At 36.8% G+C, this 24,473-nt stretch overlaps 1 pseudogene; it reads left to right on the plus strand.

The window, feature by feature from the left end:
* The window catches only part of LOC104158651, a 34,288-nt pseudogene extending 10,220 nt beyond the window's left edge, over positions 1–24,068 (plus strand).
* The last annotated feature ends 405 nt before the right edge of the window (positions 24,069–24,473 follow it).

A 24,473-nucleotide genomic window follows, 5' to 3' on the forward strand; every position in this document is an offset into this window, starting at 1 on the left:
TTAATCTTTCTTCTGTTTTCTTCCTCTGTTCTTATTATATTTTTTCGTGTTACCTCTGCTTCATTCTTCACATCTTTAGGCCATCTGTGGCAAAGGCATGATTAGTGCTTTCCAGTTTTTCTCATCATCATCTTGTCCTTTCCATGTCCTTTCTCTTTTTGTTGCAAATTGTCTCTTCTCACCACCTCTCATCAGTGCCCCCCACTAGAGTTTGTGGGGACTGATGCAGGACTAGTTTGGAAGTCTCCACAGTGACAGCTGCAGTATCTGTACTTACTGCCTGCGCAACAGATTGTCTCGGTGGTTTCTTCAGCCATTTATTTCATAATTTTCATTTGTATTTGTTTGAACACAATATTTTGCTATTATTTTGTTCTTCCTACCAGTGCTAGCACAAAGCATAGCATGGGTTTTCAGCTCTTTCTGTCTCAGTTCTAGTAATATAGCATCCCAGGTCCTGGCTTGCAAGCTTTGTCCTAACTAAATCATTGCCTCCTTTGTCCTTAATCTTAGATTTAATCCTAGTCCATTTATCTCTGGTATTTCCTAACGTAGGGTCCTTGTGGCATGGATCCTAGTTGTCAAACCAGTCATAACCCTAGAAACTGCCAGTCGTGTCCCAGTGACCCCTTCCATCTCCAAACTGTAAAATAGCCAGGCAGATGGAATATATTATTTCATGCTGAGTAAGAAATGATGAATAGAAGAAGTATACCTCCAAGGATGGAGATATTTCAGGTAAGGAAGTTTTCATTCTGACTTATGAAAGAAAATAATAGAAAGTAGGAAAATTATTTCAGGGCAACTTTTCTCTAGCCCTCATTGCTTTCCTTTTCTTCTTTCCAACCTTTTGCACACCTGCCTTTCTCTTTTTACTCTGAGAAGAGATCAGATTTTTGAGTGGCAAGATTGTATCTTCAAATGCAGTATCTATTGTCCTGTTTTGCTTTATTATTGTTTATATCATGCTAGTTTACAGATGCCTCACTGAGATTCCTTTTTGTTGTCTTAAATGCTGTATAAGCATACAGGAAGATGGGCCCTGTCCCACAGAGCTAACAGTCTGATTTTCTTATTCGTATCTCTTATTCCATTGGAATAATGACACCATAAACTATTTTCTTATTCATTATTCTTCACTTTCCCTGCCTGCCATCCCTTATCATAATTCATAGCTATATTTTCATGCTGCTTAAATTTGTTTACAGTTTTAAGGGATGGTCTCAGTCAAATAAAGATACTTGGCCCTTGCTTTAATCTTTGCAATAGTATGACAGAAAAAAAAACCTTTTCATCGCTGGAACAGTCTAAGCATATGTGAATGTCCCAGAACGGAGTTTCTGAAACAATAAATAAGCTAAGGCAGAAGGCAAAACCAGCAGTGGTCCTGAGAAGTCATTCAAGCATGGTAATTCAAAGTGTGGAAATATCTTGTAAAATGTGTGCTGTATGGCTTGTATAAGTGCTGTTACTGAAAGGACATTTTGTAAGTACTGTAGATGACCATGAGGTGGCATATACAGCCTTGAAAGGAGCTTTGAAACTTTGCTGAAATTGTCCCAGTGGCATTTCTGCATATTAGGAAGCTCCACAAACGTCTTCGGCTACTGGGAGTAAATCCCAGACAGGAGTTTGAGGCATCTATGAGACATGTCCTCATGTGAGAAATAATGAGATATGTCTGATCTTTTCTAGAGGAGCAAGGAAAGATACAAATACATTGGGTCAATCTGTGTCCAGGACAGGGCACAGATGGGAAAAACCCCAGTCATGTTGTGCGACTCTGTCATTACAGTGGCTTAGGAATCATCAAATTTCAACCAAATTTGAAAAAAGTATAGAAGTCTTAAAGGTAATTAAGTATTTCTGATTTTTGTAGAAAAGTGGCTTAATATATTTTAGGACACCTCTCCTCCCTTTCCTCCTCCCCACAAAGAAAGGAGACATTTCTCAGTTTTATTAGGGTTCATTTAACATCAGCCAACAGGGCAGTCAGCATATATATTGCTTGAGACTAGCCACTGCACATACTACCTTTTGCTTGGCCTTGGTGTCACAGGGAGCTTGGGGAAGCTGGGTTTACTGCAGTATGGAAGCAGGAGGTTGAAAGACACAAGTCCAAAGGATACCTGGCCTCACAGGTTCCGCTGTTTATGAAACTACTTGTATTTTGGATTTCATTGGCTTTAAGTATTAACCAGCTACAAATGTTAGATTTCACAGTGCAATCTTTTTAGCCAAAGTGTATTTGTTTCGTAAAAAACATAAAACCATAATCATAATATATAAAAAAATAGATATTTTTTGTTAATATGTATTACATGCATATTAGAGCATTCATTTGCCAGCCTAAGATGTAGCCTGCCTGTTATTACATTAAGCATCACTGTTGTATTATCCTGTCCGCAACCCCATGCTAGAATTAGAAGCATTAAGTGTCTTTTCTCCCTCACTTAGGGAAAGTGATAATTGCAAAAGTTTTCCTTGGCCACAGTGCTCCAGCTTGTGCAATGAATCCCATCTATCAAGTCAACTACCCAGATGCCAGTTCGGTATTCAGGCCATGGAAATGCCTAGAAAGTGATGCATCTGCTTCTGGCAATGGTATGCATTTGTAGGCACTTGTTAGCATAAAGTTAAGGTTAAATTAACATTTGTACTCTAAACTCATCTGTGAGTTTGCATTGTGTCCAGAGGTTTCATTCCTCAGAACAGTCTCTGCTTAGCTGAAGTGCATTTTTTCAAAGACAGTAACAACCAAGAAGATTCCTCGTTGAAAAAATATTTTTGCTTGTTTAGTTCACAGAGTGAAAGTGAGCTGTGCCACACTGCTCTCTAGCCATTAGTCCACACTAAAAGTAGCTTACTTCATGAGGTTTCATACCTACTCTTCATACAGCGGGATGGAGTGAGTGTTGCAAAGGGCAGCATGCATATACCACAGAAGAAAGCTTCACCCTTAAAATCCACAGCCTTTATCTAAGTAAAATAAAAATGAGTACTGCTGAGAAATACACTGTTATAAGTAACCAGATTAAATCTCTGTAGCATATGTATCCTTTGAGTGATAGATTCTGCTTTACCCCATTTTTTTGCAAGAGGGCAGACTGGGAATTGAGTAATAATTTTACCTGTTCACTCTGATATACCCTCCAAACTTTCAGATGCTAACAGGGAGCAAGCTCTGTCTCTTTATAAAGGAACTGGGATTGTTTCTGGTTTCTTAGAAGGGAGGAAATGAAAGCTAATTTGGAAGGTGATCATGCCATAATATGATGGAATAGTTTCGGACAGTGCAGGAATGAAAGCCCTGGGGGAGAGCTGTCCATACTCTCAGGATCTAAGCTAGCCTTTGACAGGCTGCGATCTTCATCCTGGAATCTGACAGTTGCTTATCGTACACAGGGTACTAGAGAGATGAGTTAAACTCCTTTATTAGCCTCTGTGAGTCTGTATGTCAAAGAAAGTCTAATCGTAAAAACGAATAAAACTGATGCATCTTCATGGAAGGAGATACCTTTGACTCATTAACAATCTGATTTAATACCAAACTTAGCTAAAAAACAGTAATATATTTACCCTGTTTCATCCATTTTAGAAATGTGGGCTTCCTCAGAACAGAGAAATTGTGACTGCAGCCATTGGCATTACAAGTGGTTTGTGTTTGACCATGAACTGATCCTGCCAGAATACATTGCTGAGTTTGAGTACGTTACACTGGTATGAACTTTGGTTTTCCTACTGTGGTATTAGAAGGCAAGCTTTGGATTTCACAGATCAAGAGAAAAAAACCCCACAAGTATGTAAAATTAAATTCTGTTCTACTAACATGACCTGACAAGCCCAGGTTTAAGGTTAGTTCTCTTCTGTCCATTCTCAGAGACAGATAAAACTTCTGTAGAAGTCAGTGAGAAACTTTCCATTCAATGTAATGAGATTTGGCTGAGGGTCTTATTTTGTACTTGTAAAAAGCATAGGAAAGAAAGCAAAGATCCTTTAAGTTTCAACAGATTAAATGAAATACAGCTGAAAACTAAGTCCTCTTTCACTAAGGACTACTTTCTCTGAGGTACCATGCAAAGTAAAACTTATAGTATTGACTATGCAAAGGATCTTTTTTTCATGAGGTCTTGCAGGAGTAAATGATCTTCAGTTGTTTGACTTAAATTGTAAGATGTGCAGTTTTGAAAAAAAGATAATATTTTTTTATTCTCAGCTGTATTCTGAACAAGCTTTTCCTTGATTCTACTCATTTTTACAAGCATATGGTGCTGCTGTTTCACTCATCTAACTTCATAACTTGCTGCCAAGGTAGAAGGGCTCATTTCAAACTCTGAATTACTCTCTTTGTTAGAAACAAGAAGCTCTGGGGAAAGAAAGGAGACAGTCAAATTCGCTGATCAGTCAGGTCTACCTGGCGGTCCAGCCTAAGGCTGCTCTACTGTGATTCTTGGACTTTGGGAATTTCAGTGCATAGCTGTACTTCTTTTGACTCTAGCCAGAGTTCTGTACCGTACATAACAACCCATACAAGCAAAAACATTATGCAATGCTTTGATTATGAGGCAATTAAACCCAGTCTCTAGCAGATCTGTGCTAGAGAAAGATGATTTCCTGACTTGATTGCTATTAATTTCCTACTTGAACTTCTCTCATTTTACAGTCAATATTAAATTTATTATTTAATTTAAAATTAGAAAGTTTACAAATTTCAAATGCCTTTTATTTTATATAGCTCAAAGACCAGTGTCTGTTTTCTATGGGCAATATAATTCTGGAAGAGGGAAAAAATTGCAACGTGACGATGAAGTTTTGAACATGGAACCAACAGTAAAGATCAGGCCTCAGATTGCTTGCTTAAATGAAAAAAACCCCAATATTTTCAGTGGCTAAGCCCAATATTTAGTCAGGTATAGGTGAGCTATTGCTGTCAAATTTTCAGGAAAATAAATCTATTATGTAGCTGTTACTTTTGTTATTCAGGTTGACCCATGACCTAAACCACACACAAAAGCTAAAAATTAACATTTCCATTTGGACTTGATTCTGATATTGCTTACATTTACTTATCATCACTAGATCTTGTGTTCCTCTGTCTATAAGTTATTATGCAATGTGAATTACAATTATTGGGCCGAATCCTAATTGCATTTCCTACTGTGTGAAGGATATGTAATTTCAATGAAAAACAGTTTAAGAAGAATGCATCTGAGAAGAGGACATGACCTAAACTATCAGCCTTTCCTTTGAATTTTATGAAATACATGACTTCATGCCATTATGCCAGTTGTTCTTGAAAATATTTTTTGTCAGATTTGACATCACAAGAATGTAGCCTGGGGAAAAAAACACATCAAAACTGCAGCAGGCTACAGATTTTAGCTTCAGAAATATATATTGTTGTAATAGCTGCACAGAAAAACACTTCTTCAGGTGGACATTTATATGCATACTTCTGACATTGCATTCATATGCATAATTATTGTGTGGCACCCTCAGTAGCCCCCTTTTCTGATGAAGTAGCACTGCTAAATATCTGATACATCAAACTGTGAAATAGTTTCTGAACTGTCCCATTTTTAACCCTAGTTTGTATTTCTTGTACTTGATGGTATACATTACAGTTTCAAATAAACTTTTTCTTTTCTAAAGCTTATTTAGAGGCAAAGTTAAGAAAAAGAATAACAATTCTCTTCTTATTTTATCAAAGTGCCATCTTTCCAGTGATCTGTGTTTGCAGTGAGATACTAGCAATGCTCCTCTCACTTTGCCTTTTCCTAAGGATCTGTTGCCTCTCTCTGCTCGGCTCCACTTTTCGCATGCTGCTTTTCTGTAATTGAAGAGTTGCCAGTTCCTTAGTGTCAGCAGCATCTGTTCCCTTCTCCTGTGAACCGATTGACTGTCTGACTCCCCATCTTACCCAGGTCACTTTTATTTCAGGGAGAAGGCAGAGAATGAATAGTCTTCAAATAAGTGAAAAAAGAGTCATCACAGCCTTTATTGTCTTTTCATTCTTTCATGTTAGTTTGTATTCACATTTCATAGTCTTTTTATGGTCTACCAGTAGGATAGTATTTGTATTTGCACTCCATCAGTTGAAGCTTTTTCATTTTAAAGGCAGCCATGGAGTACTACAGAATTTGGCTGCGTGTCCAGTAAAATTGTCATTTCTGATCTACTTTTGGCTTAGGTTTTAACTGTGAATGGGAACAGCCTGAGCACGCTGCAAGACATCTCTAGATTTAAAAACACTTCAAAAGCTTATCATCAGCTTTAATAAGTTTACTTCTTTAAATAATATTTATGACCTGGTGAGAAATTAACCTCTAATTTTTTTTTTAAGGAACGTTTAACTAGCATAAATATTCTTGCATTGCGAGGTATGCTCACAAGACATGATCGGGCCAGGAAGCACACAAGGGAACAGAATGGGGGACTAAACTAGGATCATGAATACTGTGATATTATTAGCAGCTCACAGTTTTGGTGCCTGCTGGTATTGTCTCCAGTTTGAATCACAGTATTACAATGGTATCACTTTATCACCCATCTGACCTGTACAATGGTCATTTCATTTTAACAAATAGAATAATATGTCTGGAGCACACTAGGTCTCCCTCAACAGACTCAATACTGAGCAAGGGGAGTCCCAGGCACTGGATCAAATTAAGTCTATTTAAAGATTAAATGTGTCTGATTACTTTAACCAAAGTTTCTTTTGCAACACTTCTGGCCATACACCTATTTTCAAACCTGCCTTGTCTTGCAGCCCAGTTGGAAATATTTTTATGTGAGGCATAACCATGTGATCACTTTTGAGGGCATCAGAGTCTTAAGCAATCAGGACTGCAGTTCTTCAACCTGAGTTGGAACCAGCTGAAAAAGTCTAGGGAAGATATAAACATCTTACATAAACACGCTCCCAACATACTGGGTCTTGACATCACACACAACCAATGGCTTAAGGTACATATGTACATGGATTGGGGCAATCCAAAAGCACAAATACAGGCTGAGCTGAGAGTGGATTGAGAGCAGCCCTGAGGAGAAGGACTTGGGGGTGCTGGTTGACAAGGAGCTCAACATGACCTGGCAATGTGCACTTGCAGCCCAGAAAGCCAACCCTGTCCTGGGCTGCATCCAATGCAGCATGACCAGCAGATCGAGAGAGGGGATTCTGCCCCTCTGCTCTGCTCTGGTGGGACCCCCCTGCAGTACTGCCTTCAGCTCTGGGGTCCTCAGCACAAGAAGGACATGGACCTGTTGGAGCGAGTCCAGAGGAGGGCTATGAAGACGATCAGAGGGCTGGAGCACCTCTCCTATGAAGAGAGGCTGAGAGAGTTGGGGTTGTTCAGCCTGGAGAAGAGAAGGCTTCAGGGAGACCTTAGAGCAGCCTACTTAAAGGGGCCTACAAGAAAGAGGAGGAGGGACTTTTTACAAGGGCATGGAGTGATAGGACAAGGGGCAGTGGCTTTAAACTGGAAAAGAAAATATTTAGATGAGATATAAGGAAGAAATTCTGATGAGGGTGGTGAGGCAGTGGCACAGGTTGCCCAGAGAAGTTGTGAATGCCCCATCCCTGGAAGTGTTCAAGGCCAGGTTGGATGGGGCTTGGAGCAACCTGGGTCTGGTGGAAGGTGTCCCTGCCCATGGCAGCGGGGTTGGAACGAGGTGGTCTTTAAGGTCCCTTTCAACCAAACCATTCTGTGATTCGATATCAGCACTTGAAATTCCTGAGAAAGCATTCTAACCATGACCACAGCTATAAAGGCTTAAAATCTGGTGCTGCACCTTATTAATTCTAAGGCCCTTGCAATGTAAGACGCCTTACGATCATGTTATGGCATCTTTGTTCTCACAGGACCTTCACTTCTTTTTGTAGTCACAGCCTAACCAAGTGAATAAGCTTTGTGGTATTTTCACTCAGAGACATCTCTGAGGCATAATTCCTTTGTTTTTTGCTTCCCTTAAGAATTAAAGTTATTGGTGGCCTGTGCCAGATATCAAAAACCAAGCCCTGGCTTTAATTTTGCTGTCTCAGCTGCACTGAATGAGAGGTGGGAGCAGAGACAGTTCCAAGCCTTGGGGTTGTGCATATACAGCGGTAGTCTCTTCTGTTGCTGCATGGATCTGTCTGCAGCAGCACAGCTGTGCTGGCTGGAGCTTTGACAAGAAAGCCAATACTCAGCCCTTTTACTGACTGTCATTGATTCCTATCGCCCAACCAGCTTTTGGAACAAATATTTCTCTCTGTTCTTTATTCCCTTTGAATCAGTACATTCTAACATTATTTAAATGGCTCAGTCAGAATCAGCAGAGTTAAACCTTACAAATTTGAGGCATTGAAAAACTCTTTAAAAAGATTTTTTAATGATTGTTTAACACTAGATTTAATATCTTGTACAAGTCAAAGTCAGGCAGAGTACTATCTGAATAGAACACCTCTCAAATAATTTGAACAACGAGCCAACACAGGAAACAGGACTCCATTGGGGCACCCAGGAAGCATCCAAAAAGATGTTTCCTTGTCTATTTGGCCTGTCAATTAAGCTTCAATGATTCTTTTTAATACACGCTAAGATAGAAAAAGAAATAATAAGAGCTACCAGATCCAGTCTCTGGTTCTTTATTGTTAATACTTAGGTTTTTATCAGATTAAACTTTTAAATTTGCTGTGTTTGCCATCAGCTTTGTGTGTCAACATGGTAACTCTTAAGTATTACACATCACTAAACCTATCCCTCTCCAGAGTTTCTTAGGCATCCAACCACAATGTCTAGTTAGTTCAGTTCAGAGCAAAGCACAAAATCCTTACTGCCTCTCAGAGGGTATTCTACCATCTAGCTCATAAGTGATTGCATTGGCTTATTTGGCTGTCAAAATATATCTATATTCCATTCACAAAGACATTATTATCCGTTACGTGAGAAACGTGTATTTCATGTATTATATTTTAAACTAGTAGGCAGTCTGACATATTCTGTATGTATAAGATAGGTTTGTGGGGATGTCTTGAGGTTTCAGTGACACCTCTACATCCTTTAAATATTTCTCACATGTCCTATGAAGCTTTCTTTGGGTTTTTTTGTAATATTTCTAGGTCATAAATGAAACTCTAGATTATAAAAACAAATACTAATACATCTTATATATTAGTGAGCTTCGTAAGACTAGTAAACTTCTGAGTTAGCCCACGTGACTCAGGAGCAGTTTATTACCATCAATGTCACATAAAATCAGGACAATCAAAACTGGCCCAAAGGTACCTTGTCTCATGTGTTTCTAGCAAACTACATAAGCAGGGATGACACAGTGGCTCTGCTGAAGATCATAGCAAAGCTCTAGCTCTTGACATCCACGAGATGACAGTACACTAAACAGAAAGGAAATGCTAGTCTCTTTCTTGTACGTAAACTATATTGGGAATCTAAAAAAAATTTATTTCTTCAAGCCAGCCTCATTTCAGCTGAGCGTCATTGGCCAATTAAAGGCTCCCACTAGCCTAGATGGACTCCTGATTGCTAATGAAGAAGTTGCAGAAGCATTACAATATATTGCAGGATCAAAGATGACCCAGGTTTGATGTTCTATTTTGCTGTAACTTACAGCAAGTGCTATGGAATAGGAAAGCTTTAGAAATAGTTTTACACCTGGTTTTTTGAAGAACATTTTGGGATTTTGTGAAGACAGAAGTTTTGTCCTTGCCTCTGACAGTAGGACAGAAACTATTGAATAAACCCCGATCTTACAAAGATCTAGCATGATCTTGAAAACAGTCATATTTAAGATCTGCTGAATTCAGAATGCAAGACAGTAACTATGTTTGCCAAATAGAAAATAAGAGGGAAAATGACAGGATAAACCAATAGTTCTACATGCTTTTTTAAGTATCTAGTGCCAAATCCCTTGTCTTAAGATCTTTTGAGTAGGTAGTTTTTCAGAGTATTTTATATGCAGATAGGAAGGAATCCTTCCCAGCCGCTGAGCACAAACCTGTTCTACTTTAGCTCTGGACTATATCGCAAAGCACTCCTGAATCTTAGGCTCATTCTAAGGTAACACAGTCAATGGGCTGTATAGGTTGGAACTTGGTATCATTTTCACACAACTTTTATATTATCACAGCACAGTCACAGTGAAACTATGTCTGCTCACATGCTGTGTACGATCATGTCTGTCTGAAAAAAAAGGTATAAGTATCTTCACAAAAAACAGACTGTAGTTAATACAGAGCATTTGCATGAGGCCTACCTTCTCTACTACCTTTTATGTAGTGAAAACTCTAAAAACTTGATATATGCAAGATTTATAGGAGTCTTGCAAACTATTAAACTTATTAGAGCTATGAATTATTATGTCTACTAATATATCACCTTCCTCTTCCAAGAACAGCAGGATTTTTATGCCATTTACTGTATGCTAAGCTGTGAAGTATGTATAGTGTATCCAGTTATATTATATACTTAATACAATCTTGTCTTTTTTTTTCCTCAGGTGTCTCCGTTAGGATATTCTAGGACTGATGAAGAAAAAATTCCCATTCTCAGTGTATTTCCTTGTGCTAAAATTCTGTCTTAAATTTGCAAGAACAAGGTGCATTCACAGATGCATCATAACAACTGGTATTCAATGGTAGGGCTGATGCTGTTTAATGTGTTTAGGTTAACATTTAGATTAATACTTGTAAAAGTTTTCTTTTGTTGTCTTAAGGCAAAGATTTTATGCTTTTTGGTTGAAAAATATTTCTGAACACATTCAGGTCTAATCAATAGCTACCTTGTCTCTGAGCTCTGAGAATGGCCATTTCCAGATGCCTCACAGGAGGTCTGGGGTACCCTGAAGAGGTCATTTAAGGTACTTATTTTGCAGTGTAACTGTCTTTTTAGCATTAGTAGATTTTTAAGACCAAGGAGTACTAATAAGATTCTTCAGACTGACTTTATGCATAAAGCAGGCAAGAAAGCAGTATGTGATATTTGCTACATCCATTTCATACTATCTCTTTGAGCTACAGCAGATTTTACAGTAAACCATTCAGATTAGAATTAATTTCTCCTAACTTTGCTTATGTACAGTGTGGATAACCTCTTTTGAACTAGTCACCCTACATTCCTTTTATAGACAGTGCAAAAGCAAAAATAGTTTGGGGACATGCATCACCTAACAGTTTAGAGGATTATTGTAGGTTGAAGTGAGTTGCATCGTACCAGAGAGCCCAACCAGTCACCACAGATATATTTCTGTTGTTAATGTTGTTTTGCTGGTATGAAACCCACTTGTTTGTTTAAAGATTTCAAGTAACAGTGAATCTACCAGGTCTCTCCTCTCTCTCCATCATGTCTATCTTGTTTCTAATACAAACTTGGCTACTATCACATTTAATGCACTGAGTCTCATTTTCTCTCTTTCTTGTGTTCCAAAGGAGCAGAACCAGATCTTCTAAAGAACCAGAAGTCTTTTCCTTATTTAGCCAAAATCATCCCACTTTATCTTAAAGAAACTAAGTTAGGTTGAGCTTCTTAATTGTCTCATTATAAACTGGGGTTTTTATTTCTCATGACATTATTTGAGTTCCTTTCAGAACATGGTCCATTATGTCCACATGGTTTTTATATATGGCCACCTACAAATCTATACACAAACTTCCAGCACTGGACTGATAATGACATACCCAGAATGCCTAACCCTACTCACTAGACCAATGATTAAATATTAACTGACATGCATGTCCTTGTGGCAACAGTGCAAGCTCATATTCATCTGGTTTTCTGTCATTAGTTCTAGTCCTTTTCAGTGTTCCTGTGATACTGTCTTTCATTGTGTGAATGTGAATTTCTCTGTTCCTAGCTACATAATTTACAAATTGTTCTATGCAGAAATGTGCTTTTTAAATAAAGCCACCTTGTTAGTCATTATAAAACTGTTGTTTATAGCTGACCTTACTAACATCTTTATGTTATCTTCTAATTTACCAGGAAGGGACTCCTGCTCTTTTTTGCTAGGTCATTGAGAAAAAGAATTTCGAGCAGTACATCGATAAAAATGCTGTGTAAAGTGATGATTTTCTTTCTATAATTAGATTTTGAGATCCATCCTCTAACCACTTCTTGTCTATTTAACAAGAGTTCTCTTCACTTTTGGATATCACTATTTTTTTATTGCATTCTCAGACAGAAGCTATTAATCTTATCAATACATTTAAATTTTTTAAAAAGCAATTTAATATTAGTTTTTGTTTCCTATGGACTATATTGGCATCTATTAGTAAGGCCATTAACTTGTAATTATTTACTATGTTGCATATCACAGCATTTCTGTGATACTTAAGGATGATATCAAGCTAACTGACCTATTCTGGTCATCTTATTTATTCTCAATACTATTATAACTTCAGTTTGTTCATAACCGTCTAGCACTTCCCAAGCATACTATCATTTGTATAAAATGAATTGATCAATGGCTCAGAAAGTTCTTCAACTGGTTCATAATATCCTTGATTGAAAAATGCCTATATTAAAAATGTTATCATGAGTAGTTCCAGTTTTAGATTCTTTTTAGTTATTAATGAAATAAATGAAGTATTTTTATCCATATAAATTATGAGCATCATGGTTATTCCCAAAGGCCAAGAAAAATATGCATTGAAACTATCTTTCTCTTCTGTATTCTGATTTACTATTTTAAAATCCTTAGATAGGATCAAGCCTATAGCATTGCTTGAATTAAATTAGGTCCTTATTAGGATCTCTGATTATATTAGCCATCAAATTTTCATTGACATTTTTAGCTTTCATTTTCAGTAATCCGTGTTTCTAACTGTTTTATTCTATCTATCTGTTTTATTCTCACTGCTATCATTTTTCCTATTTTTCACTCACTTCTGCTGTAGTGGAATAAAAGGGCCATGGCTTGATTCAATAAGGCTCATGAATATTTGCTTTAGTCTGTAAACTTAAACAATGAACATTTTTTTAATGGTAAATGAAAAAGTGTGTAATGTTCAAGTGTTTAGTGTTTAAGCTTCTGAGTCTTTAAACCTCTCCTAACTAGCCTTCATGTTTTTTAGCTCAACTTTTTGTGTCACTCATTTTTCTCATGACTGCTTTTGGCATATGAAAATTGCCCTTTTTTAAACATCAAGGCCATATAAGGCACGTGCTTATGAGATAAACCTGCTTGGTTTTTTTAAAGAATTGCCTCCTAAGGCAAGACAAAGTCCTTTATCTACTTGCTTCATTTAAGGATTCCAGGAATTCCAAATGCTCTGGAAGTATTTCAAAGGAGAGTGTCAGTGAAGCTTCAAGAATATTGAGCAATTTTTTAAAGAGCAAGGACACTGGTGGCAAGGATAATGACAGAGCTGGACTGATTCAGGAAATTGCAGATAGCTCCTTTGCATTCTCTCCCTGATCAGTAGAGATTGACCCTGAGAATTTTTCATTAGAAAATTCAGTAGCTACGCTTAGCTTATTTATTCTGCCAATTTTGAACCCAACTTTTTTCTGATGTCATGAACGCATAATGTTGAAATATGTTGAAACATTAGTTCTTCCAGTAAATTCTACAAACATAAATTCTCTAATGCCTATAGCAACACAGTTTTCTAATACTGACCCTTCGAATATATCCTGTCCTAAAATTTAGAGGCTTAGGCATATTTGATGTCTAAAGGCAAATGAGCTTTGCCACATGCATATTGAACACTCTATACTAATCCATTTCTTGTGATCAAGCAGGATTAAAATTTCACAGAGTTCTACTAAATACCAATATGAAAAACAGATTGCAAGAAGAGAGCTAGTAGGTCTAATTTCAAACCAGCAAACATTGAGAATAACCCTTTGAACATACTCTCTCGCCTTGAAAGACTACTTAAAATTATAAACTAATTAAGCAGTTACTTGATGAGCAGCAGGACTGAAGGAAATTGGTTTCCCCTAAGAGTTTACCCCTTTGGTTTATCTGGTGCTTAATCAGGTGTGAGTCCTCAGAGTTTCTCAGATCATTCAGAACAGGTCTCTCCTGGATCCTCTAGCATCGGGCATTGTAGCTGAGCAATTATGCAGCCTTTCCTTCACTGGGATCATCAGTTTATAACTCTAATTCAGCTGCTCATTTTCATAGAGTTTGTAGGAAGTCAAGTAATGCTTGTCTGAAATTGGGCTGAAACTCACCAATAGGTGCAAAAATTAGTGCTAAGGCTGGCAGATGGATATACAGCTAGCACAATCACATTAGCCTTGTTTCCTTAGGAAACTGAGTAGCAAAAAGCCGTTAAGAGTCAGTGGAGGAAGATCCAAGGTCATCCTAACCTGGTTTGATCCATCAGCTGAAATCATGTTAATCTACCCAATATGAAAGGTTAAAAGCTCCTCTGTCAGTTCAATTTGTTATTAGAATATAGAATAGCTAGAGGAAAACATGTTTCTGCTGATAAGTGTAGCATTTTATTCTGTGTGCATTAGGGAATTCATGTTTAGAAAAATTGCCAGGAAAATTAATGCTTTAGAATATGTCATATATGTTTTGTGACATCAGAGAGAAGGGATTCATAAAGGGTATGATAAATACTTTGGAAAATAATATAGCCAGAAAATATTCTTTAGTCATCACCAAAGCCAATCTAATGGTACTGAATATTTAAGTGATTCTTTGTCTTAGATACAACCTAGATACAATACTGGATATTTTGGGCCCCTACAATACAATTTGAATTTTTTGATTGGGACTCTATGATCTTTTCTTTTCTCCGTTGTACAATGATTGGCTAACACACTGTAGTATTATCGCAAAGGAGGAGTCATAGTCATACAAACAGATTATAGATAGGATCACTGACAGCCTTGTCTTTACAGGAAACTTGCTGCCAGCTGTCTAAAGTCAGATCCTGTGTAAGAAAGTTGTTTCACAACGTGAGCAGCAAAATATATGTTTGGTATTGACATTTATTTGTTACTGTTCAAGAATATTTCAAACAGGAAATACCTCAATTTGTTAACATAAGATATAGAGAAAAGAGTACTTAATTTGTCTATAAAAAGCATGAAGAATATAAAGTTAGGATAAATTCTGCTCTGACTTTGCACTCAGCTTCTTCTGGACTAAATATCCAACCTCAGTGTTAGGCTGAAATCCTGTTTCCATTAAAGTCCTGTTGCAGAATGAGGATATGTAAAGCAGACTAGCCAATAAAATAATCAAGTATTGCAGAAGGATTTAAATTGAAGAAAACTAAGATCTAATGAAGACCAAAAAAAAGTCTACAAAGTCTATGCTTCAACTGCAAAGGTACATGTGGGATCTGGCATACTGATGTTATAGAGTTCTTGGGTTTGGAGGAGAAGATGAACTTTTTTGAAATGTATTAAAGATGAGTAACTCCGTTGCATAATGGGGAAATATCATATCCTGCATCCAAGAAGTTGCCATTGATATTAGTAGGAAATGTAAGCACAGAAAGTGAGCACAGAATAAATAGGTGGAATTAATTTACAAATTAATTCACTGGTTTGTTTCTTTCTATTCTAATACTGAGTTTTATTACAGATCATTGTCTTAAATCTGGATGATCAACACTCTTCAAAATTTCCAATTTGGAAAAATCGGAGCATTTAAGATGGACATCATTTAACAACAATCTCACACAAATAGAAGGAATAGAGTCTTGTGTTAAGCTCGAAGAACTCACTTTAGATGAAAACTACGTTTCAACACTAGATGGTACTGTATTTACTGTGGCAGTGATAATGCAGGCTGTTAAGCTGGGACACAGTAGGAACGTTTCTTCATAGTGAAATATTATAGAGGGTGAGTTTTTACTCGCTGACAACAGAGTGAGTTTTTCAAATATTAAAAAATCTGAGTGTATCTTTAGCAGAACTAAAGAAAGGGAATGAGGCAGAACAGTTATGTTCCAGCAAAATAAGTATTTCGTATTAAAATGTGCATATTTATGTATGTTTAATGATCTAATTGATCTAGTGATCATTGACCTAGTTACAGTTGGACCCAGTAACACAAACTGTGTTACTTGTAACTTGTTTTACTTTCTGTATCAGCCACCTTTTTCTATTACAGCTCACTTTATACTAAGTGCATCTTGTTTATTTTTCAAGGAATTTCAAAGCTCACCAAACTTATAAGACATACTGTAAATAATAACCATCTTATCATCAGCTTCAAAGTACATGTGTTTTAAAATCTGACTTATCCTCATTACATTTCCATTGAAAACATCAAAATCTCATCTTCAGTTAGTTTAAAGAAAATTTACTCCCTAACAGAGCTATACATAAGTAATAACTTTTATATTACTTTTTTATATATATGGTTAATATATTGTTATGCATATGTTGTTAATAACCAAGAGATACATCATTTAAAGGTAAGTATTTACTATTTCAAAACTAATCGGGTTTTTTTTATTACATTAGAAACACTGTTTCCCCACTTGTTCAAGTATAGAGGAAGCTATACTTAAACAGAATTGCCTCTGGGTGCTGCATTCATCCATCTTTACAGTGGAACCCGAACTGATGAGAACCCCAGTCTAACATTTTTGGACTGACACTCACTCCTGAGAAGGAGGTACTGAACCTGCGAGGTGGACTGGGCTCAAAATGTTCTGCAGAGATAAACATCACTTATGCCAGGTAGGCTAAATCAAGGTTTACAATCTGTGGAATAATTCTGCAACTCATGTCTGTCTAATAACAAGCAATTATGCCTCCAGCAGTTCCAGTTCTTTTCAGCTTACCTGGAATGCTAAAGTATTATAAACTTTGTTGGCTGGGTTCAGACACTAATTGGAGACTGAGGCCCTGATTCTTATTTATGTTCAGACTCTGTAAAACTGTGTGGGAGCACAAAGGCTTTTAAGACAATGTTGGTAGTTTTCACTTACTTTAAGGGCTTTCTTTGTGGCTTAAGTGTTGAAAAGTGCTGTTAATCTAAATGAAGATATCTGCATTTTGTTAAGTGATTTCTCCGTTTTGAGTCATGGGGATGACGACTGAAAAAGGAACTGAAAAGAAAGTAGTCTGAATGCACCTATATATGGATGTTTTAAACTTATATTAATAAACCTGTGCTTTTTTCTATTTACAGTTTAACTACTCTGATAATTTTGGACATGAGTAGAAATTGAATAGTCTGGAAACAAGATCATTACTGACTATTTGTATTATTCCATCTTGCCTCTCTCAAAGCCTTAGATGGCATCACAGTAGTAAATTATTCTGTATGCAGATTATTACTATAACTTTAAAAAAAATAATTCTTTAGCAAATCAAGACCTAGCTGATCAGACTTGTTAATATCTGTGTAATCTTTTCATATACTCTATAATACTCCATTGTCTGTTTCTGACTCTCATTAATATGTGTGTAATCTTTTCATATACTCCATAATACTCCATTGTCTGTTTCTGACTCTCTTTAGTCATTCTGAGGTAGAAATTGCCTTTTTCTGTAATAGTACCTAGCATAATAATGTCCTGGCACATTGCTAGGATTCCCAAGGCTTTAACTATAATTTTGGAGCTTAATCATTTCTAACACCTATGAAATTAGTGTATATTACTTACAAGTCTATACTGAGAGAACACAGACTATCTCCTTTAATCTGTTCCATAAGAAAAGAGTCATCCAAGTCTGCTCATATAAACACAAAATAGCATTTTAAGTTACTTTGATTTTAAACATTTTTAATACATTGAATTGTAATGTTTCTTGCCTGTATTACTCTGATAGTTCTAGATCTGCATTAACACAGCAGACCACTTCAAATGCATTTAACAGGAACCAACAGAAGGAGAAAGTGTAAAAGGTTTGTTTGGAGGCAAACTCACCTCTGACATGGTTGCAGATAGACTGGAACATTCAGATTTCACAGAAATGCAAGAATTAAATTGGTCAGCTGCCAATATCAGGTGCAGTGATTTTTCAGAATTGCATTATCTATTAAAAGTAGCATCTAATATTGTGAATGTGATGTAATATTAGAATGTGATGTGAAAATCTAAAGCTAGAATCTGTATTTAGCAAATATGCCTGATAATTCCCTAGCATTTGAAGGACAAATTCCCTTGACTGGTGCATAAAATAAGTGTAATTTTTCATCATAAATGGTTATTTTCTGCAGTTCTGTTGAAGAAATATTCTTTCTCTAGATGCTTCCATTTTTCATTTAGGGAGTGGTGCTGCTTGCATATAGTTTGCCAGAAAATGTCTGAGAGAGATAGGGTACTGGCTTCAGACCAAGTATATTTAGAAGAGATATTTTATTTGATCAAAATCCATCTGATTCAATTCCTTTCAGAACAAATTTGGCCAAAATGAGAACAGACATGTATGTATGTGCAGTGTTGCTTCTGCAATCTTCTGATTTCTGAAAAAGCTGCCTTATCCATTGTAGATGTACAGGAATTTAGAGCAAGAATGACCTGTGATTGGTTGCATTAAATGCATCCTTAACTGAACACTAGTATGTACACCCAGTCGGACAGTCCTGGTTCGGCAGCAAAAGTATTTTACACAGCACTAGTCATGCTTGTTTGCAGACAGCATCCCTGATAGTAATCTTTACAAAAGTATTTCTATGGGTTGTATGTATGTATTTGTCTTCTTAGAGACATATTTATACTTTATTCTTTCCCAGTATCCTGCATCTGTCAGTGAAAGTCCCTACCTGATGTAACCTGTGAAGTCAATTTTCATGGCACAATCCACAATCTTCATCTTTTGATCTTAAATAGCCTAGAACTCCTTCAGCAACAGTATCGCCATGCCAGGAGTATCAGTGTCAATACTCTAGTGGAATTGAGTAGATCTTGCTCATAAAGAAATTGTAAGTCCTTTTAGTTTGACTCTTGGTTTCAAGAGACTGTTTTAATATGTGAGGACAGGTACAAGTATTTAAACATTCTTGTCAGGATTATTTTCTGCAAGGACATTCATTCCCTGGAGGCATTGTTGTAAAAGGTTGTAGAGCAATACTATAACACTGACTATGTGCCTTTTAAGATACTACAATTGCAAGCCTTGAATTTCTTGAAGAGGTGTATCAACAGCACAGTTATGAATTCCTAAAAATTACTTGAGGAATGTCTCTCTGACCAATAGAGTATCCTGCTTCTACCATTACGTAGTAACAAGTACCTTGTGAGCAGGCTTTGACGCAGCTGAGGTACACAATTACAATCTATGTGGTGCTTTGGCAGCCCTCAGGGTAAGCGGAGAACGGAATACTCCATCTGAGTAATCCCAGCTCCAGTGCTGCTGGAAAGCAATTAAAACAGCCTAAGAGCTATGGAACTGGAATTTCACTAATGTGATATAGAAGCAAACAGAGCAGACGGTTGAAAGCCCTTACCTTTGGTGTCACAAACAAATCGTTTACTACTGAAAAAAGAACCGTGAATTTGTTGTGAGATTTTCATTAGGGTGCTTCTTTCATAGAAGCATGTAGCATTTCTTACCTCAAAGACAGCATGTTATTGATCTGCCCGTGCTATATATATCATTCCTATCTTACTGCTCCATGTTACTTGTATTCTCAATCCATATTTGTCTTTTTTTACTTAATTCAGAGCTGTAGAGCTGGTGCTAGCAGACCAATTTAGAAATGTCTGCAGCATGAATTTACAGAACAATAATCTCTTGTCTTTCAGTGGTTTAATCTTCCTTACTAATGCCAATGTGAGTTCATGACATAGTCTTTTCTATTTTTTGTAATAATATTAATGATAAACTAATTTCCTTTGATTTAAAATGGTCTTTAATCTCCTTTAATACCCTGCTGCTTGTGGTTTGTTGTAACAACAGCAATCAATCATCAGCACAAAGCTGATTGCAACCACTGTTTCAGTTTTACAGTATTGTTGAAGTAATCTGATCCAAAATCAATGAATTGCACCAAACTTTTTTAAGCACTTCAAACTGAGCAATCGTATTTCTAAAGATCAAATTTCTGAATCAGAAAAATGAAATTGGCAGTTTTGCTAATGTGTTAGCAGAGAAACATTCTGTTTGATTAATTATGTTTTCTTTTTACATGTATTGTGTCCAAACTACAATCATATTGAATCAATACTGCTTGGATAAAAGCTCCCAGATCAGGTAACAAATAGGCACCAGCTGTTCCAAAAGGTGGCCTCTCATGGCTACAGATAGCAAGGACTTGCCAAAGGAAGCAACTACCATCAGGTATTAAAATATGCTTTTATCTCTCCTTTACTCCACTGAGGAGAAACGAGGTGTCTTCAGTGTCAGTAGCTTTGGATCTCCCTTTTTTTTCCCCTCCTAGCTTGAAGAAACCCAGGACGTTGGGGTTTTTTTTGTTTGTTTTGCACACATATGGTACGTTTGGCATCATCTAGTTGGCTTTTCTTCCGTAAGTTCTTCGTGAACAACTTGTTAGGTCACTTCATCATACTAACTATACCAGGCTGCTGTCATCTGTTCTCTGGATCCTATTGCATAGGTGGTTAGGCATACATTGAAGTTTTTTCACCTTCCTACAAAGGATTTAATTTTGAGTAAGGGAACCACCTATCTCTCTCTGGTTGCTGGTTTGATCTGGGAGAGTGTGTACATGTATCTCTAACCAGATTTATCATTGATATTCTGTTTTCATTCTTTACTTATATTTGTACAACACTACACTACAAAATTTTAGGAATATGTTCAGATAGTGACAAATATATTGAGATAGTATTTCACTCCCTTGAGCCTGACCTGTGAAAATTCAGCTGCCTTACACTGTGTAGTATTCTGATGGCAATTACAACCCCTTGTTAGAATCAATGAGTTCAGCCAGTTCAGACAACAGTACCTATTACCAGCATAAAGCAAGCTTTTGTATATTCATCCAAAGTTCTTCTGCAATGTTGTGTGTAGTCTAAGCAGTCATTCATCCTGCTATTAAACCTCCTTTCCTTTGCTCATTTCATAAGTGACATTCTTTTTGTCATTGTCTGAAGGAGACGGTCATACTTCTTTCTTCTTCCTTTTGACATCAACGTAAGATCAGCCTGTGTCCTAAAGAGCATTTTCAAATTACCTTTCAGTTTGCCTTTCTCATCTGTGCACTCTTTCAGGACTGAAACTTCCAGGACCTGTCAGGATTCATTTATATGTTTCTGCATATATAAGGCAACATCCATAGTCAGATTCAGTTTTATCATATCAGACCTGTCTTGCAAAGTCACCATCCAGAATTCCCTCTATACATTGGTCAAATTTTATAAAAGTAACAGTGACAGAGCATCAGAGAATCCTGCAAAACCTAGTTGTTGTGCGCATACTTCTCAAGACTTCACCCAGATCTTCTTGTCTTCTTTCTTTGCATATGCTTAGCATCTGGAGTGTGGGAAAAACATGAATTTGTTTTCAGATTTTCTGGGGAAAAGGGACATTGGCAGAAGCTCACATGGATATGAGCTGTCTGGGCTTCCATCCTAGCGTGACAAATTTCTGTGCTTATTTTGCTTATCTGCTTCCTCATGAAAGATGAACATTCTTTACACAGACTGGGGGCTTAAAAAGGATTTGAAATAATTGTTCAGTAACCGTAGGAATGTCCCTCTTGTTGATGGGAGGGGTTTTTTTTACACTAATGCCTTCCAGCTTCCTCCCCTTTCCCGTTTTAAACAATGACAAATTTTAGCTTTCTTGCAGGCAACCGAAACTTGGCTGATGTTCTCAAACTTAGTTCAAGTCAACATCAATATTCCATGAAGTTTCTCAGCCAGCTTTTTTGAACGTGGCTTACTCAGAGTCAGTGATTTAAGTATGTCAGGTTCTAGCTCAGTAGCTGCTACTTAACAGCCCTTAAATCAATACTGGAACGGAAATTATTTCATTATTAGTGTATGATATGAATAACATTGCCCCTTTTTTTCCCCACAAATGCAGCACAAAAGTATTTAGTAAACAACTATGCTTCAGTTCAGGTTTATTGAAACTTCTACCATCTTCAGTTAGTAATGATCCAGTACCATTATCAAGATTACTTTTGTTATTGATATACTTTCAAACTGTTTCTCACTGTTGCCTTCTGTGCATTTGCTCTTTTCATTAATTTTTTGGAAGCTTTTTTTACTTCTTACTGTCAATTTATTTATCTTTTCATTTATTATAGCTGCTTTTAATTTCCCACTAAGTGGATACTGTCTTCTTGATGACTGTTCCCTTCTTTCTCAATTGTGAGACATTCTAGGGACAAAAATGTTCTTAAACCTTTCCCAGACCCTCTTGACAATTTCTCCAGAAGTTGAATTAGCTCTTAATTTTTGTAGCCTTGTGAGATAAGCCTGTGTAAAGCATAAAATCTGCATAATACATATTTACATGTCTTAAGACAATTTAATATTACATATTAACATATAGTTTGGATATTCTTTTGTTTGTGATGTATGAATGTTATCAAGTCATGTCCGCTATCTGCTCAGCAATCACCAATATTTAGTGTTTTTATGGAAACTGAGGTTGCTAAGCACATTGTTTCATTAGCTAGGTCATAAGGAAGAAGCAAAGCTAAAATTAGAACTCTTTTTTCCCTTTCTTTCTTAACATGTTAGGTCATGCTACCTAATTACAGGTCAGAGGTAACAGAAATGAAGCTTTAACAAGCAAATTAGTGGAACAGTGCATGTTCGTTTGTTTTGCGCTATTGTCATTCAACTGTTGTGAGAATACACACAAGGTTGCCGTAAGTATTTTACTAAATTAAACAGTCGTTTACAGCTGTTCTCTTTTTGTGTCCTCTGACTTCTGTGAGCAGAGGAGGGGGTTTATTTTTTTGTTTGATTTTCATGGTCTGGATCCAGAAAACTTGACCTATCTTCCACAGAGTGGAAGTGTATATATGTAGTATTTCCACCACTAAGTAGTATATTTGTTTCATTTTTCATCAGATTTTTTTATCATATACAGGTGTAATTCCTGTGAAACCCGTTCCAGTGATTAGTGAAACTGCAGTCATCCATATATACTCTTCACAATTACATGTTGCTTTGGGGAGAGGGGAAATGCTGAAGTTCTTTTGTCCAAGGAAAATTGTGGCATCATACTCTTGTTTGCTCTTTTGGGTAGGGATGCAGAATTTGGAGAAAACCTGCCCGTCATAATGCAGAGTTTGAAAGACTTTCATCTGGGCTATAATGGAATTATTAACATGGCCCAGCTATAGCTTAGCAGACTAAAAAAACTGAAACGTCTGTTTTTGCAGGGTAGGTGGTAGCAGCTTTTCTGTACATGCACTCAAGCATTTTACAATACTTTCCTTATGTCCAGTCTTTGCTCTGTGCCTTGAGTTTGTGGGGGACAGTCTTCTCTGGTGTGGACCCCGACAAGAATGATACCCTAGCTTTAATTCTTGCCCTGGCTCCAAGATCCTTCAGATATTGAACAGTGAAATTCTTCCATAATGCACCACTATGCCTCACTTGTCTTGTATAAGGACAGAGCTGGGTAACCAGCATGTGGAAGATGTATTTGTCAGCTGATGGCAAGTTCCACACTGAGGAAATTTCCTCCTCACTATAAGCAATGCCAACAATAATCATTCACCTAAGCCTTGTTCCTCAAGATGTCCAGATTTTATTTAGGAAGATATTTTGCTTTAAACAGAGATGGCGGATAGATAGATGAAATCAAACACACTGACTTCCACTGTCACTGAAGTGGTCCCAAACAACATACAAGTAATTCAGAAAGTTTATGAGCTGCTTTTGCTCAAGATAATTTTTTACTGTAAAGGAATCCAAATCCATTAAAGATGATTCCATGTACTTACTCTTGCTATATTAGGAAATTACATCAGCCAAATTGAAGGACTTGAAGTTGTCCTGTTTCTGCAGGAGTTTGTATTGGACCATAGCTGCATTAAAATGATTTCACAAGGTTTCCTTGCTAGACAGAATGGTCTTTTGACTCTTTACCTGGAACAAAATGAAATATGAGAACTGAACATGGTAAAATTTGGTAAAATTACAGAAACTCTTTCTGGACTTCAACAGAATTCAAGTACAGTATATTTTTGTTAATGGTGTAGATTCAATGGGCTAAATATGGTGGACTGTTTTCAGACTAAATTCCCATTTTCTTCTATGGATTTGCCTGAGTAAAATTACCAGTATATTCCCCAAAATATATATGCCAGTTGCAAGATTTTTGAGAACTCCTGACATATGGTGTATTTTTTAACTTTTGGACAGGGATCATCCGAACTAGAAAAACTTCAAATTACTCCCTGTCTTAAGGTGTTCTCAAAACACAGAAATCCAGCAAGTATATTCGTTTGCATTGTTAAATAAACTGGATGTGTATTTCATTTTATACGCTAACATGGACATTTACTCTTTATAATCATTAAAACTATATAAGAATTTCTCCATAACCAGATCATTCCTAAGTATATGTTATTATTGTGCTAAGGCTGAAAGCTTCATAGTATGTGTGATGATCATACTG

Source organism: Cariama cristata, unplaced genomic scaffold, assembly GCF_000690535.1.
Source record: "Cariama cristata isolate BGI_N322 unplaced genomic scaffold, ASM69053v1 scaffold1273, whole genome shotgun sequence".
Taxonomy (NCBI): domain Eukaryota; kingdom Metazoa; phylum Chordata; class Aves; order Cariamiformes; family Cariamidae; genus Cariama; species Cariama cristata.